Source organism: Akebia trifoliata, chromosome 14 (genome assembly GCF_017979445.1).
Source record: "Akebia trifoliata isolate Shusen 1 chromosome 14, ASM1797944v1, whole genome shotgun sequence".
Classification (NCBI taxonomy): Eukaryota; Viridiplantae; Streptophyta; class Magnoliopsida; order Ranunculales; family Lardizabalaceae; genus Akebia; species Akebia trifoliata.
Window position 1 is genome coordinate 8,367,928 of NC_141388.1, and position 12,996 is coordinate 8,380,923.

At 31.8% G+C, this 12,996-nt stretch overlaps 1 pseudogene; it reads right to left on the reverse strand.

Moving 5' to 3' along the window:
* Window positions 1-4,484: 4,484 nt before the first annotated feature.
* LOC147386013 (L-type lectin-domain containing receptor kinase S.4 pseudogene) lies at window positions 4,485-6,791 on the reverse strand (annotated as a pseudogene).
* Window positions 6,792-12,996: the final 6,205 nt, after the last annotated feature.

The following is a 12,996-nucleotide window of genomic DNA, read 5'->3' on the forward strand; positions in this document are numbered from 1 at the left end:
CTAGGTGGCATCGAAATTTCGGTATGATTTTTTCTGTTTATGTTAGCATTTCAAGGCATTCAAATCGCTTCACTTGATAAATCATACACATGATATCTTGCATATATATACAAAAATAATATAATATTAGAAGTCTATATACATCTAATAACATAAGGTGGATCAGAGTGAGGAAGAAGTAAATAATATACATGATTCTATTGAAACTCCTCACTTTAATAAAAGTCCTAGCGCTTAATCCAAAATCTATAATACCACCTAGATGAACTGGTGTTATCAGGGGGTATTGCTCCAATACTCATTAGGCATTTAAATCGCTTCGCTTGACAAACCATACACATGATATCTTGCATATATATACAAAAATAAAATAATAGTAGAAGTCTATATGCATCTAACAACATAAGGTAGATCAGAGAGAGGAAGAAGTAAATAATATACATGATTCTATTGAAACTCCTCACTTTAACAAATGTTATAATGCTTAATCCAAAATCTATAATACCATTTGAATGAACTGACGTTATTAGGGGGTATAGCTCCAATACTCACCAGGTAACAAGCTCTGATCGTTTATTTGACCAACCAAGTGATCCTCAATCTTCGGTTCTATGCTTGTCTTACCAACTACAAGTTCTAAAACTAAAAAAATTATAAGAAAATAGTGAATAACAATGATTACTCAATAGAAAAGTAAATAATCTATGTTAATAATCTCATCTTAACATGAATAAGTAAGCATTTTAAATCATTTCAATACATGCAAAGTTTTACAAAATGAATTACGATTAATTGGTACCTACAATTAGGGATGAGCAGCTAAACATTTTAAAACTCACATTACATCAATTAATAGTACTTACTATAATATTTTCTTTTTGTACAAATCTAATTGACAAAATTAAAATAATAAACATGTTTTTCATTGTACAATTTAACATAAAGCAACGATACATAATACAGGATGGTGGAGTAGTAGAATTAGAGAGTTGAGATTCTATGATTGGATTACTCCCAATTGAGACATGATGTTCCCATTATAAAGTATTAGTTCATGATTTTGTGATTGGTCGATGCATTATCACATTTACGAGACCATTTATCTAGTTCAAGCTAGCTATTTGACGTGACCGTAAGCAATAGATCTCTTTTTAATATGTTAGAACGTTTAACTACTCTAATTTGTTAGTGATCACTGACTAATCATCTTTGTCTATGCCTATCAAACATACATGTAATTCTCATTATACAATCTCATTCGTGTACGACCATCTTAACATTACAACTTCACTGATAAAGAAATGAATAAATTCATATTCCAGTTGTAACTCCACTTTCATATGCATCATATACTAGTTATGAGCTTAATTGTCCCAATCGTACATCCTAGGATAGTATATCACTTCAGATGATATAACAGATTATCCCTTCAAGTATTTACACACATATATATATTATTTTTTGAAAATAAATAAGAAATTAATATTACAGACTTGAGAATGGATATCCAATTTTTTAACATGCAATTGTGGCCCAACGGCCTAAAATAAATAACAGTACACAGTGCATAATCGTAAATAAACATGCAAGTCATCTCGTGACAACAAAAAGTAAATTAACCCTGGATATCTGTTCATCTTCCCACATATAGCATCACAATGTAAAATGCAGACATTACTTCTCAGGTATGATTCTAACATTTTACCATTTTATCCCTTTTTTCCTTTTTCTATTTTCATACTTTTCAATTTTTCGAACAGAATATTCATTTTCTAATATTCATCCACTCAATATAAGTTCATTGATATTAAATCATTTTTATCATTTAAATTTTAAAATTATAAAAATTCATTCAACACGGGGTCCAAATAATGCACATGACAAACTGGAGAAAATAATTCGGTGAAATGTCTGACCCACATATAATTTATTATAAAACATAATTAAACATATTAAACATGAAAGTCGTGGCTTGAATTTGAGATAATAAAAATAATTCTATATTTTTGAAACATATCATAAATTTTCGTTAAAAATCCTAAATGTAATTTTCACAATCTATGGTTATTAATAAGAATTATAAGCCCTTACCAATCTTTGGGTGTTAGAATAGAAAAACTTGCGTAGAAATCGAGACGACTAGTGCGAAAAAAAATTGAAATTTGATACGGCTGATTTTTTAATCAAACCTGATAGTTTCGAAGATCTCAATGACGGGGTCTTCTTTCCCTTCTTTAGCGGAGGATGGTTTGAATTCTAAACGGTTTAAATTGGAGGTCAGAGGGTTGAAACCCCATTATGTTTTCAACAGTTTTTCAATGAAACATTGGGAAAAAATAGAAAAATAAAAGAAAATAGACGGGGTTTGTGGAGTTTGACATTGCAAATATTTTTCTCTTCTTTGTCGAACGTCGATAGAGATCCGATCGTGATGAATCTCGAGTGGAAAGTTGGTTGAAACCAACAATTTAAAAAAATGTCTTTGATTGGTTTTTGACGGGTTTAAGAGACAATAAATAGTAAAAATATTTAGAAATTCGTTTACATAAATATCGGGATGCAATCGTCATTTTGGAAGTTGTTTCATTTAATGATAACTCAACTATCCGGACTCAAAAACTAACGAGTGAATACTTTTTGTCTATAAAAATTCTCATTTTAACAAAAATTCACATTTTTTGCCCCATCTAACCTGAAAATTGTAGTTATTTATGTTTTTTTATATTATAATTTGACTTTCCGAGTTTCGAAAATGACGAGTAAATACTCAATTTTTTATAATTTTTCGTTGCGGATCCAATCGTGTGATCATATTTTTAAAATTCTTGTTCTAACAAAAATTCATTTTTTTTAACTTGGTCCAATCCGAAAATCGAGGATTTTACAACTTTTTCGTTTAGACTTGCATTTGAGTGTGCTTATAAGTTAAAATATGTTTTCTGACCATTTTGAATCCAATGGTGAGGTCAGATTATATTAAAAATAATATAAAAATATTCTAAAATTTTACCCAAAGACTCACTTTCAGAATTTTCTTAAAATTTAATTATTTATTTTTTCTCGAGATACGAATAAAAATTTGGGTATTACCTTAAACCTTTATTTTTTGGGGTGAGTCCTATTAGTGACTAATGGGCAAAATTCATAAATTTTTGCGTACTCTAATAAAACAAGGGTTTTGTTAATATGTACCCTAAGAGAAAATGTTAAGGTGCATTAAATGCACCTTGAAAATAAGTATTTGATAGTATTTTTTTTTATAATAAAAAAATTTGTTGAGGCAATTTTTGTACGGAATTTAAATTTTAAAAATGTATTTAATGTATCCAATTAGGGCAAATTTTAACAAAACCCATAAAATAAAGCGTCTTCTAGGAGCGAACTCAAGTTACAAACATTTCCTCCCAACCATACTTTCCAAGTTAGATGCAAATTCTTCTTCCACAAATTATTTCTTTATTAATATCAGATTGCCCCTCTTTACAATAATTGAGTAAAAATTATAAAAAAAATAATTGTAATATCTAATGATGTTGGATATAAAATATCCCACATCTTTAAATTTTTACTTATATAAAAAAGATGAAAATGCGATATATTTTCTATCCAATCATTACTACTATATTGTAAAACTAAAAATAATGTCAACTCCCTAACCTTTTGTAATCTATTTTTCTTTTATCAGCCTAATCTAAAATAACACAAAAGAGACCAAAAACATTGTCCTACCTAATTTAAAATTTTTTGTTTTTTTTTTTTTTGACTATTTAACAATATGCTTCTCTTTTTAAAAATATATTATTTAAAAATAAACTTCTTTTCTTATGACATTTTTATTTCTATTACATGAGAACTTATTATTGAGGGGGAAAAAAAGATGGTGAAAGAACTTGCCATGATTTTAGATTTTTAACATCAAGATGGCACAATATTGATGGTAATAAACATTTTTCATACAAAATAACATTGGACATTATAATTACTCTTTACATTTTATTTACAAAGAATTTTTAATTCATCTGCATTTTCACTATTTTAAGCATAAATAATATTTTAATGAAATTTGATATTTTAAATTGGAAAACATAATTATTCTTTTAAAATTTATAATCAAATTCTTGCAAATTAATGATGGTAGTCTTGTCACGGCAAGAATTAAAGTGGAGTTGAATAAACAAGGCTTGGAGAGAGTAATTTCAACATTACGAAAAGCATTTATAAATGAATCGTGGTAAAAGATTCCCGTGTGCGGTTGTATATTCCGAGGAGCGTAGATGAAACGTCAGGTACCACATAGGGGAATCCTTTTATCTTTAGTATTTATAAATTGTACTTGAATTTGAGATCTGCCTCAATAAAAGTCTCTAATCCATGCACAATCAAATTGACAAGTTCTCCTAGTTGGATTTTATATAAAATAGAGGGTAGGAAATTATTATTCACTTTGTGATTAATAAAAGCTGATAAAAAGAATCAAATAACTCTTCGTCTATGACAATTCATAGACTATAAGACAATCAAATTTAACAAGTAAATACATTATATTTTCACAATTCAATTTGCCTAAACGTTACATTGAATTTGCTGGACCTAACAAAAAAAATAAAAGACGATAATTATTAGGTGGTGAGAATGGAGAGTGATGAAGTAGGGGGAGCTTTAACTTCACCATCTTCAATCTCTGTAGAGGAATTCAAGCACACATTCTCAAGAGAAGAAGAATACAAATGTACAAAATCATGGACCTCTTCTTCTTGATTCAAGAATTCAGGCAATTTCACCTCTCCTTCTAAACAGCTCACCACCTGCCTCATACTAGGTCGCGCTCTAGGCGCGTTGTTCGAACACATCAAACCCATCTTCAACACCATCACCACCTCTCCTTCATCAAACTCACCCTTCAACCTTGGGTCCACCACATCTAAGATCATCCCATCCTTACACGCGTTGCCTACCCAATCAACCAATATCATCTCTTCTGGCAACGCTTTGGGCTCTACAGGTCTCCTCCCACATGTGACCTCAAGCAACAACGCACCAAATGCATAAACATCTGAGCTTGTATTGGGCTTTCCCGTCCGTGTCAACTCAGGTGCAAGATAGCCCAGTGTGCCCACTACCCGTGTCGTGTTTGGGTTCGACCCGTGCTCGTATAATTTAGCGAGTCCGAAATCGCCGAGTCGACCATTTAACTCGTTATCCAATAACACGTTACTGGCTTTAACGTCTCTGTGAATTACGATCTGTTCCCATTCTTCGTGTAAATAGAGCAAACCAGAAGCCACGCCCTTGATGATCTTGAGCCTCTGATTCCAACTGAGAATCGATTTGGGTTCATCGAACAGAAACTTATCTAAGCTTCCATTAGGCATGAAATCGTATACGAGGAGGAGATCACCTCTTCTTCGACACCATCCCTGTAATTGAACCAGATTTCTATGACGAAGACGACCGACTGAAGCAATTTCAGACGCAAATTCTCTCAAACCCTGTTTCGATTCGGGGGAGATTCGCTTAACTGCGATTTGGGTTTTCGAATTCGGAAGTGTTCCTTTGTAAACTCGACCGAATCCACCGAACCCAACTAGCTCTTTGTCTCTGAAACCTTTTGTTGCGAGCTTGAGTTCTTGGTAAGAGAATCGATGTGGTCCGACATTAAGCTCCCACTTTTCGACTACATCAGCTTTCTTGATTCTTATGGTGTAGTAGATTGCGGCGAAGATCACAGTAATCATGAAAATTGAGGCTGAAACAGAGATCCAAATTGATAAAACCCTGTGATTCTTCTTCGGTCCTGTTAGCGAAGGGAGGGAATCGAGATCTAGGGTTCGAGCGACTCCGTTAATCTTAAAGCTCCATCCGAGGATGTAATGGGAGCTCGAGAGCAACCCTGTCGAAGCAGAGAACCCCACATACATGTAATCTAGGAGAATTGGCGAGATATCTACTTTATACGAAAGAATCGGCAAATTGGGTTTTGAAGAAGAAGGGGAAAGTGTTACATTGAAAAGATTAGTCACCGAATCGTACTCGATCCAAGCTTGAATAGTCTTCCCACTCGTGAGACTAAGTTCTAATTTAGTCGAATTATCACTAAAATAAGCTGCAGAAGCAGAAGCGTTGGATTCTAAATCGTTGATGTCGATCCCAACATGGTTCCCGTTTTTATCCTCAAATTCTAAATCTCGAACTGTGTCGAATTCTACAGCGAAGACATGGTTGGAGAATCTCCTTATATTGCTCGTGTTGAGTAATCCAAGATACTGGGCTGGAAGACCGCCTTTGAGTTCTTTTGTTGGAGAAATTGTAAAAGCGAAGCCATGGCCAACTTGAGCAACGGAGTTAGGAACAATAGCGAAGGCAAATGAGGTAGAGAAAGAGAAAGCTGAACCATTTGTGGAGTTTTTGAACTTGAGACGAGATGGGTAGAAAGCTCGACCGATTACGTTATTCGTATCGTCTGTTAGTCGAAGAATCCCTTTCTTTTCAATCTCTGCAACTCCATTTAAACTTATATTAATGTTCTCTCTACTGAAACCATAGTAGAACTCATCAATTTGAGAGAAAATAAAGAGTGGGTTTGAGAGAAAAACGAAAACCCAGAAAATTTTGGAAGATTTCGCCATTAGTGCTAGGTTTTTGGGGGTTTTGTGTTCTGTGAGTGATCGTTAGAGTTTGGGTTTTGAATAGAAATTCGGTACATGAATCACATGCGATTGTAATTTTGGGATTGAGACTTCGACAGCAATAGATCGAACGTTTACTATGTCTGGTGAAACTTTGGACGCGTTTCGACGTTCCTCTTCTGATTTGTAAATCTTGTAAATTATTTATGTGTAATTTAAAATTACCCTCCCAGGTTTTGGGGAATATTTGAGATACATATGCATGCATTTGAAACTGATGACATAATCTTTGATTTTTATCCACTCCTACATAATTCTTTAATTCTTTTTTTTTTTTTTTCCAAAAGTTAGCTCCAATGCATTTTTCCAACTAATCAAAAGTCTGAAAGATTCAATTTTATTCATGATAATCTGGTCCCCTGAGTATCCGTGTGCTTTTTTTTAGATAATATGTCAATTTTTGTAGGCAATATGTAAATCTTTCAAAAGAAAAAAAAAATTATAATGATTTAAAATATTATTTTACTTATTTGATTTTTGATAATGATCTGATGGGTACCTATACTTTTTAGCAATTCTGATTATGATTTCTTTTTTTTTTTTTTTTTTTGAGAACCCACAAGAACTAAAATAAAAATAATATAATGATCATGCTTGTAAATGCCTAAGGAATCAAACCGAAACTGACCCTTAAATTTTAAGTATATTCAATATACATGCATATACTATAATAATGATCCAAGTCAGACAGGCTAGGCAAGGCCCTAGACATCCTAGATTTAATGGGATGAAAATTTTCGAGCCGAATCTTATTTTCTATTCCCTTAAACCTTGATTTTTTGGGGTGAGTCCTGTTAGCGGCCAATGGGCAAAATTCATAGGCCCATGTGTACTCTAATAACAAAAGGTTTTTGTTAACATGTGCCCTAAGAGAAAATGTCAAGATGCATTAAATGCACCTTGAAAATAAGTATTTGATGATATTTTTTTATAAGAAAAAATTTGTTGAGGCAATTTTGGTACAGATATAAGTTTTCAAGGTGTATTTAATGTCTGCACTTAGAGCAAATGTTAACAAAACCCATAAAACAAAGAGTCTTCAAGAGGCAAACTCAAGTAACAAAAATATTCTCCCTCAAAGTTGAAACAATTCCATCCAATCCATAGTTTTCAAGGTAGTTGCAAACTCTTCTTCCACAAAGCATTTCTTTACTAATATCAGATTGCCCTTCTTTGCACTAATTGAGTAAAAATTAGAAAAACTAATTGTAATATCTAATGATGTTGGACATAAAATATGACACACCATTAAATTATTACTTATATAAAAAGATGAAAATGCCATATATTTTCTATCAAATTATTACAATTGCTCTACTAATATATTGTAAAACTGAAAATAATGTAACTCCCTAACATTTTGTAATCTATTTTTCTTTTATCATCACAATCTAAAATAACACAAAAGAAACCAAGAACATTGTCCTACCTAATATTTTTTTAATACTATTTAACAATATAGTTCTCTTTTTAGAAATATATTATTTAAAAATAAAATTATTTTTTTATGACATTTTTATTTCTATTACTTGAGAACTTATTATTGAAGGGGGGGAAAATGGTGAGGGAACTTGCCATGATTTTAGATTTTTAACATACAGATGGCATAATATTGATGGTAATAAACATTTTTCATACATAATTACATTGGACATTATAATTACTCTTCACATTTTAATTACAAAGAATTTTTATTTCACCTGCATTTTCACTATTTTAAACATAAATAATAGTTTAATGAAATTTGATATTTTAGATTGGAAAACATAATTATTCTTTTAAAATTTATAATCAAATTCTTGCAAATAATGGTAGTCTTGTCATGGGGAGAATTTAAGTGGAGTTGAATTAACAAGGCTTGGTGAGAGTAATTTTTTACATTAGGAAAAGCATTTATAAATGAATTGTGACAAAAAGATTCCCATGTGCAGTTGTGTATTCCGAACAGTGCAGATGACATGTTAGGGACCACATGGAGGAATCCTTAGTACTTGGATTTGAGATCTGCCTCAATAAAAGTATCCAAAGCATGCACAATCAAATTGACAAGATCTCCTGATTGGATTTTATAAAAAATTCAGTTGGCCCATATGTTTTTCATGTTTGCTTCCTTACCTATATAGAGCCCCCCCCCCCATGGCTGGGTTACCCTTACTAATTAGTGTGAGAGAGAGAGAGAGAGAGAGTGTGTGTGATCTTACCTTCAATTTTTTGGGGAGGTGACGACGGCAACTCGACTTGTGAGGGATGAAGACAGTTAGGGTTTGTTTCACGCTTAAAGAAGAAGAGATGAAAGCCTAATGGATTTTGATTCTCTAATCTCTATTGAGTATATTTTATTTGTTATATATATATAGGTTCGGTTCTCTGTTTGATTCGGTTCTATGATCCCCCTGAACCGAGAATCGAAACGAATCATTTGATTTTTCTTTTTATCAATGCATGTTAAAATCGTACCAACCCAATTTGAAATGGTTCGGTTCTCGATTTTACCCGATCCAATGTGCACTCCTAATGTGTGTAGATTATTATTATGTCGTCTTATAAATATCAAATTCACTCAATCCGTTTGAAAAGACAAAGTTAATGTTGGGTTTCTAGATAATCAATCTTCACAATGTAACATAGTCCAATTCGTTCAAAACTACACATCATCTCAAAAATTAATGATTTTCAGACTCGATTTTTTTTTCACTAGCTCTATATTCAATTGATGTGGCAAGGACACATATTATAGAACATTTTCTTCAAGATACACAAAGAAAAAGATCTATAATTCTGTGCGACATCAGCCAAGTACAGACCAAATGCAAAAAAACTCGAGTTAGAAAATCATCACGATCTCAAAATATGAACTAGCTCTAAAGGAAATATGTCACACAAGTGCTTAAATTCACAATGCATCTTAAAATTGAATTAAATAAAAAAAAAATATGGATAAGAATCAAGACGGTAAAGATATAGGGTTACTCTCTTTTTTTTATATTTTTGTTGTTGATCTTTTCAGATAATTGGATGAATCTCTTTGGTACATACGAATGTCTAAAAAGAGACGTTCATTAAAAAAAAAAAGTAAGAGAGATTAAATTACTTGCCACCTCCATTGGAAGCATCACTTATGTTTAAAACTCATTGAACTACCCCATTGGGAAGCAACCTTAAAGGTTTGGAACCTATTCGATACCCATTGATCCAATAGGCATCATCAGGGTCATGATTTGTCAGTGCTTCAATCACTTTAGATAGGCTTCATTTCCTATCTTTTTTCCTCTCTTTCAGGATCTTCGATGATAATTATGTTATTAGAGATTCTCAAAGAGAATCTTGGTATGAAAAATGAGAGAAGGAGTTGGAGGCTTTGTATTCGATATGAGCAAACTTCAAAATTATCTTTACTCTTTATCTACAAAATAGTTGAACAAATGATTCAATAAATTATTAATTAATAATATTATTAATATTTTTTTAAAATAATTTGTAATAAAAGTAATTATTAAGTTGAAAGGGAAGAGTCTTTTCAAAAGGTCAATGGACAAAACACAATTGAGTTGGTACAATTGTGAACGACAAACCTTTGTGTGGGTCCATTTTTTTTTTTTTTTCTCTTTAAGTTTTTAACTTTATTTTCACTCTTTTAATTTTATTATATTTTCTCTTTTATCTTTTTTAACTTATTTTATTATTTTTCATATGTTACCAGTTTAACCTCAAAATTCTTTAATAATATTAATTTTTTTTTTCACTTTTATACTTTAATTCTCACTTCAAACTATAATTTTATGAGATATACTTTATTTCTTTTACACTTCATTCCTTATAATTTTACTATATTTTAATTTTTCATCTTTTAATTCATTTTATTATTTTTCATCTTTTATTTTTTTTAATCTTAAAAAGTTTCAATTAAACTGAACTCAAATCCATTAATTTCGTGTTGATTTCAAGTCGTGTTGGTCAATTATGTTAAATTTATCACAATCTAATTCAACTTTTTTTTTTTGGGGTCACTTTTAACTCCTTTAACTTGAGAGAGGATGCATGTGATAAATGATAGATGCCAGTCCAAAATTTCAAGTCATGTGAAACAACACGTACCTTATCAATATTGAATAATGTAATGTATTGTGGGCAGGTCAATTAAGATAAAGAGATGGTTTGAAGTGCTAAGAAAAACATAAAGGAAACAGAGGTCAAACTCATATACCCACTACTCAACACGATGACGACACATCCCATTGACTCTTAATCCGAGTGGAACGCACACAGAAACACTAAAACATAAAACAGAATTTAATCAACAACCACTACATTGTTCTTCAAAGACTACGAACTGATTTTCTTCCCACGTGTTAATAACATAAGTTGGCAGATTTCAATCAAATTAGCCCCACGACTAAGCGATATTGCAATTCCTTAATTTCCCGGAAACTAAAGCGAACACGTTTCTTATACATTAAAAATACAATAGAAGTTGAACACTCTCTCTTCAGTCCATCACATTAGAATATTAATAATAAAAAGGTGTGTTTTATGGTCCGCCGCAACGTCAAAGAGTTCATTTGCACATTTTAGTCATGAATTACTTACTTCCATGACTCGAGTCTTCAAGATCAGCTTGATATAGTATGACTCGTTTTGACTCGGAGAATTTTAGTTTTTAATAAAATCACATTTGTTTAGTCGCTTGTTGTTTTGATCTAGAGTCCGGTGGTGTCCCAACCAAACACTCCATGATGCCAAATTTGAAAGGGAATCCTTAAAAAGAAATTTTTTTAAGGTTACTTTTGTAATTTCACTGATATTACGTAAAATCCTAATTAAATTTTCATAAGGGTATATATATATGTATATGGTCCTGTTCAGCAACAAATATTTTGGCAAAACATTTTTCAAAACATGGGTTAGAGATTTTGGAATGGGCTGATTTTTGGTGAGGATGATCTCTACAGTGAGGAGATCATTCTCACCAAAAATCAGCCCATTCCAAAACCTCTAACCCATGTTTTGAAAAATATTTTGCCAACATGTTTGTTGCTGAACATTTCCCATATAATATATATATATATATATATATATATATATATATATATATATATATATATATATATATATATATTTTTCAATGAAAATTTTTAATCTACAACAGAATTTTTTCTTTTCATAATGGAATCGGTGTGATCCGTGAACATACCTCAATTTTGAGAGAATCACGTAAAAATCTATTTTTTATATGTGGTGAATCTTAATTTACTTTTCTTCATGTATTACTCTTGGATCAATCTCTCTATATAAAGAATCGTATATTTCTTTCCTCGAGATACAAATTAGGAAAATCAATGGTACTTTATGCACTGCCATATCAGCACAGTGTCCAACGAAAGCAATTAATCACTTGCCATAAAAATTTAACAATAATGATGAATGCACGTGGTCTTGGTATGTGATTGACATGGCAAGGGCACCATTTCTTGTGTATCTGATGAAAACAATCTATGATTATGTGCCCTTTGCCACTTCAGATGCATAACCAACCGCATGCATTCATCAAGACTAAAAAAATAGCAAAAGTTCATCATAAATCTCCCTAGTAGGATTGTATCCATCTCTAGGTACCACAATCTACGTTAAATCTCCTTTTGCTTTACAACAGTATCATGTAATCATCCCATCGTGTGGCATATATGATAGACACGTGTATGCTCTGGATTGAATGGCATATCCTTCACTATACAGTACGGATATCACAAACCCTCTGTCCTGTAAGATACAGGGATCTTTAGGACAGTAACACAACCTCCCACCTCGAAATTTGTTGCACGGATGATGTAACAAATCATCTTCTCTAACTCAGAGAAAATAGTTATGCTCTGTTTGGATTGAAAGAAGGGAAGGGAAGAGAAACTCATTAAGAGAAGAGAAGACTAGTTTCTTTTCACTTTGTTTGGATTGAAAAAGAAGATAAGAGAAGAGAAATTATTCTTGTCAAATGACTATTATACCCTTCACAGTCTAAAGAACAAAATTCTACTTATACAATGATATAAAATATAAATAATCAAACGTTCAAGATCACATAGATCTCTGTAAGATCTCTCTCTTTCTTCTGTAAAATTACTATCAATTGGCGAAAAAATCGATGTAGAAATCGAAAATGAAGAAATTTCTTAATGTCACTCGTCTTTCTTGTCGTCCATTTCTCATTGAGACAAACTGTGGATGCATTGGTATTTGAGGGATCGGGTCCACTTTTGGAGAACAGAAAGAGGTCGTTGGCCTTAACGGTTGTTCTATTGGGGCTTATCTATATTGG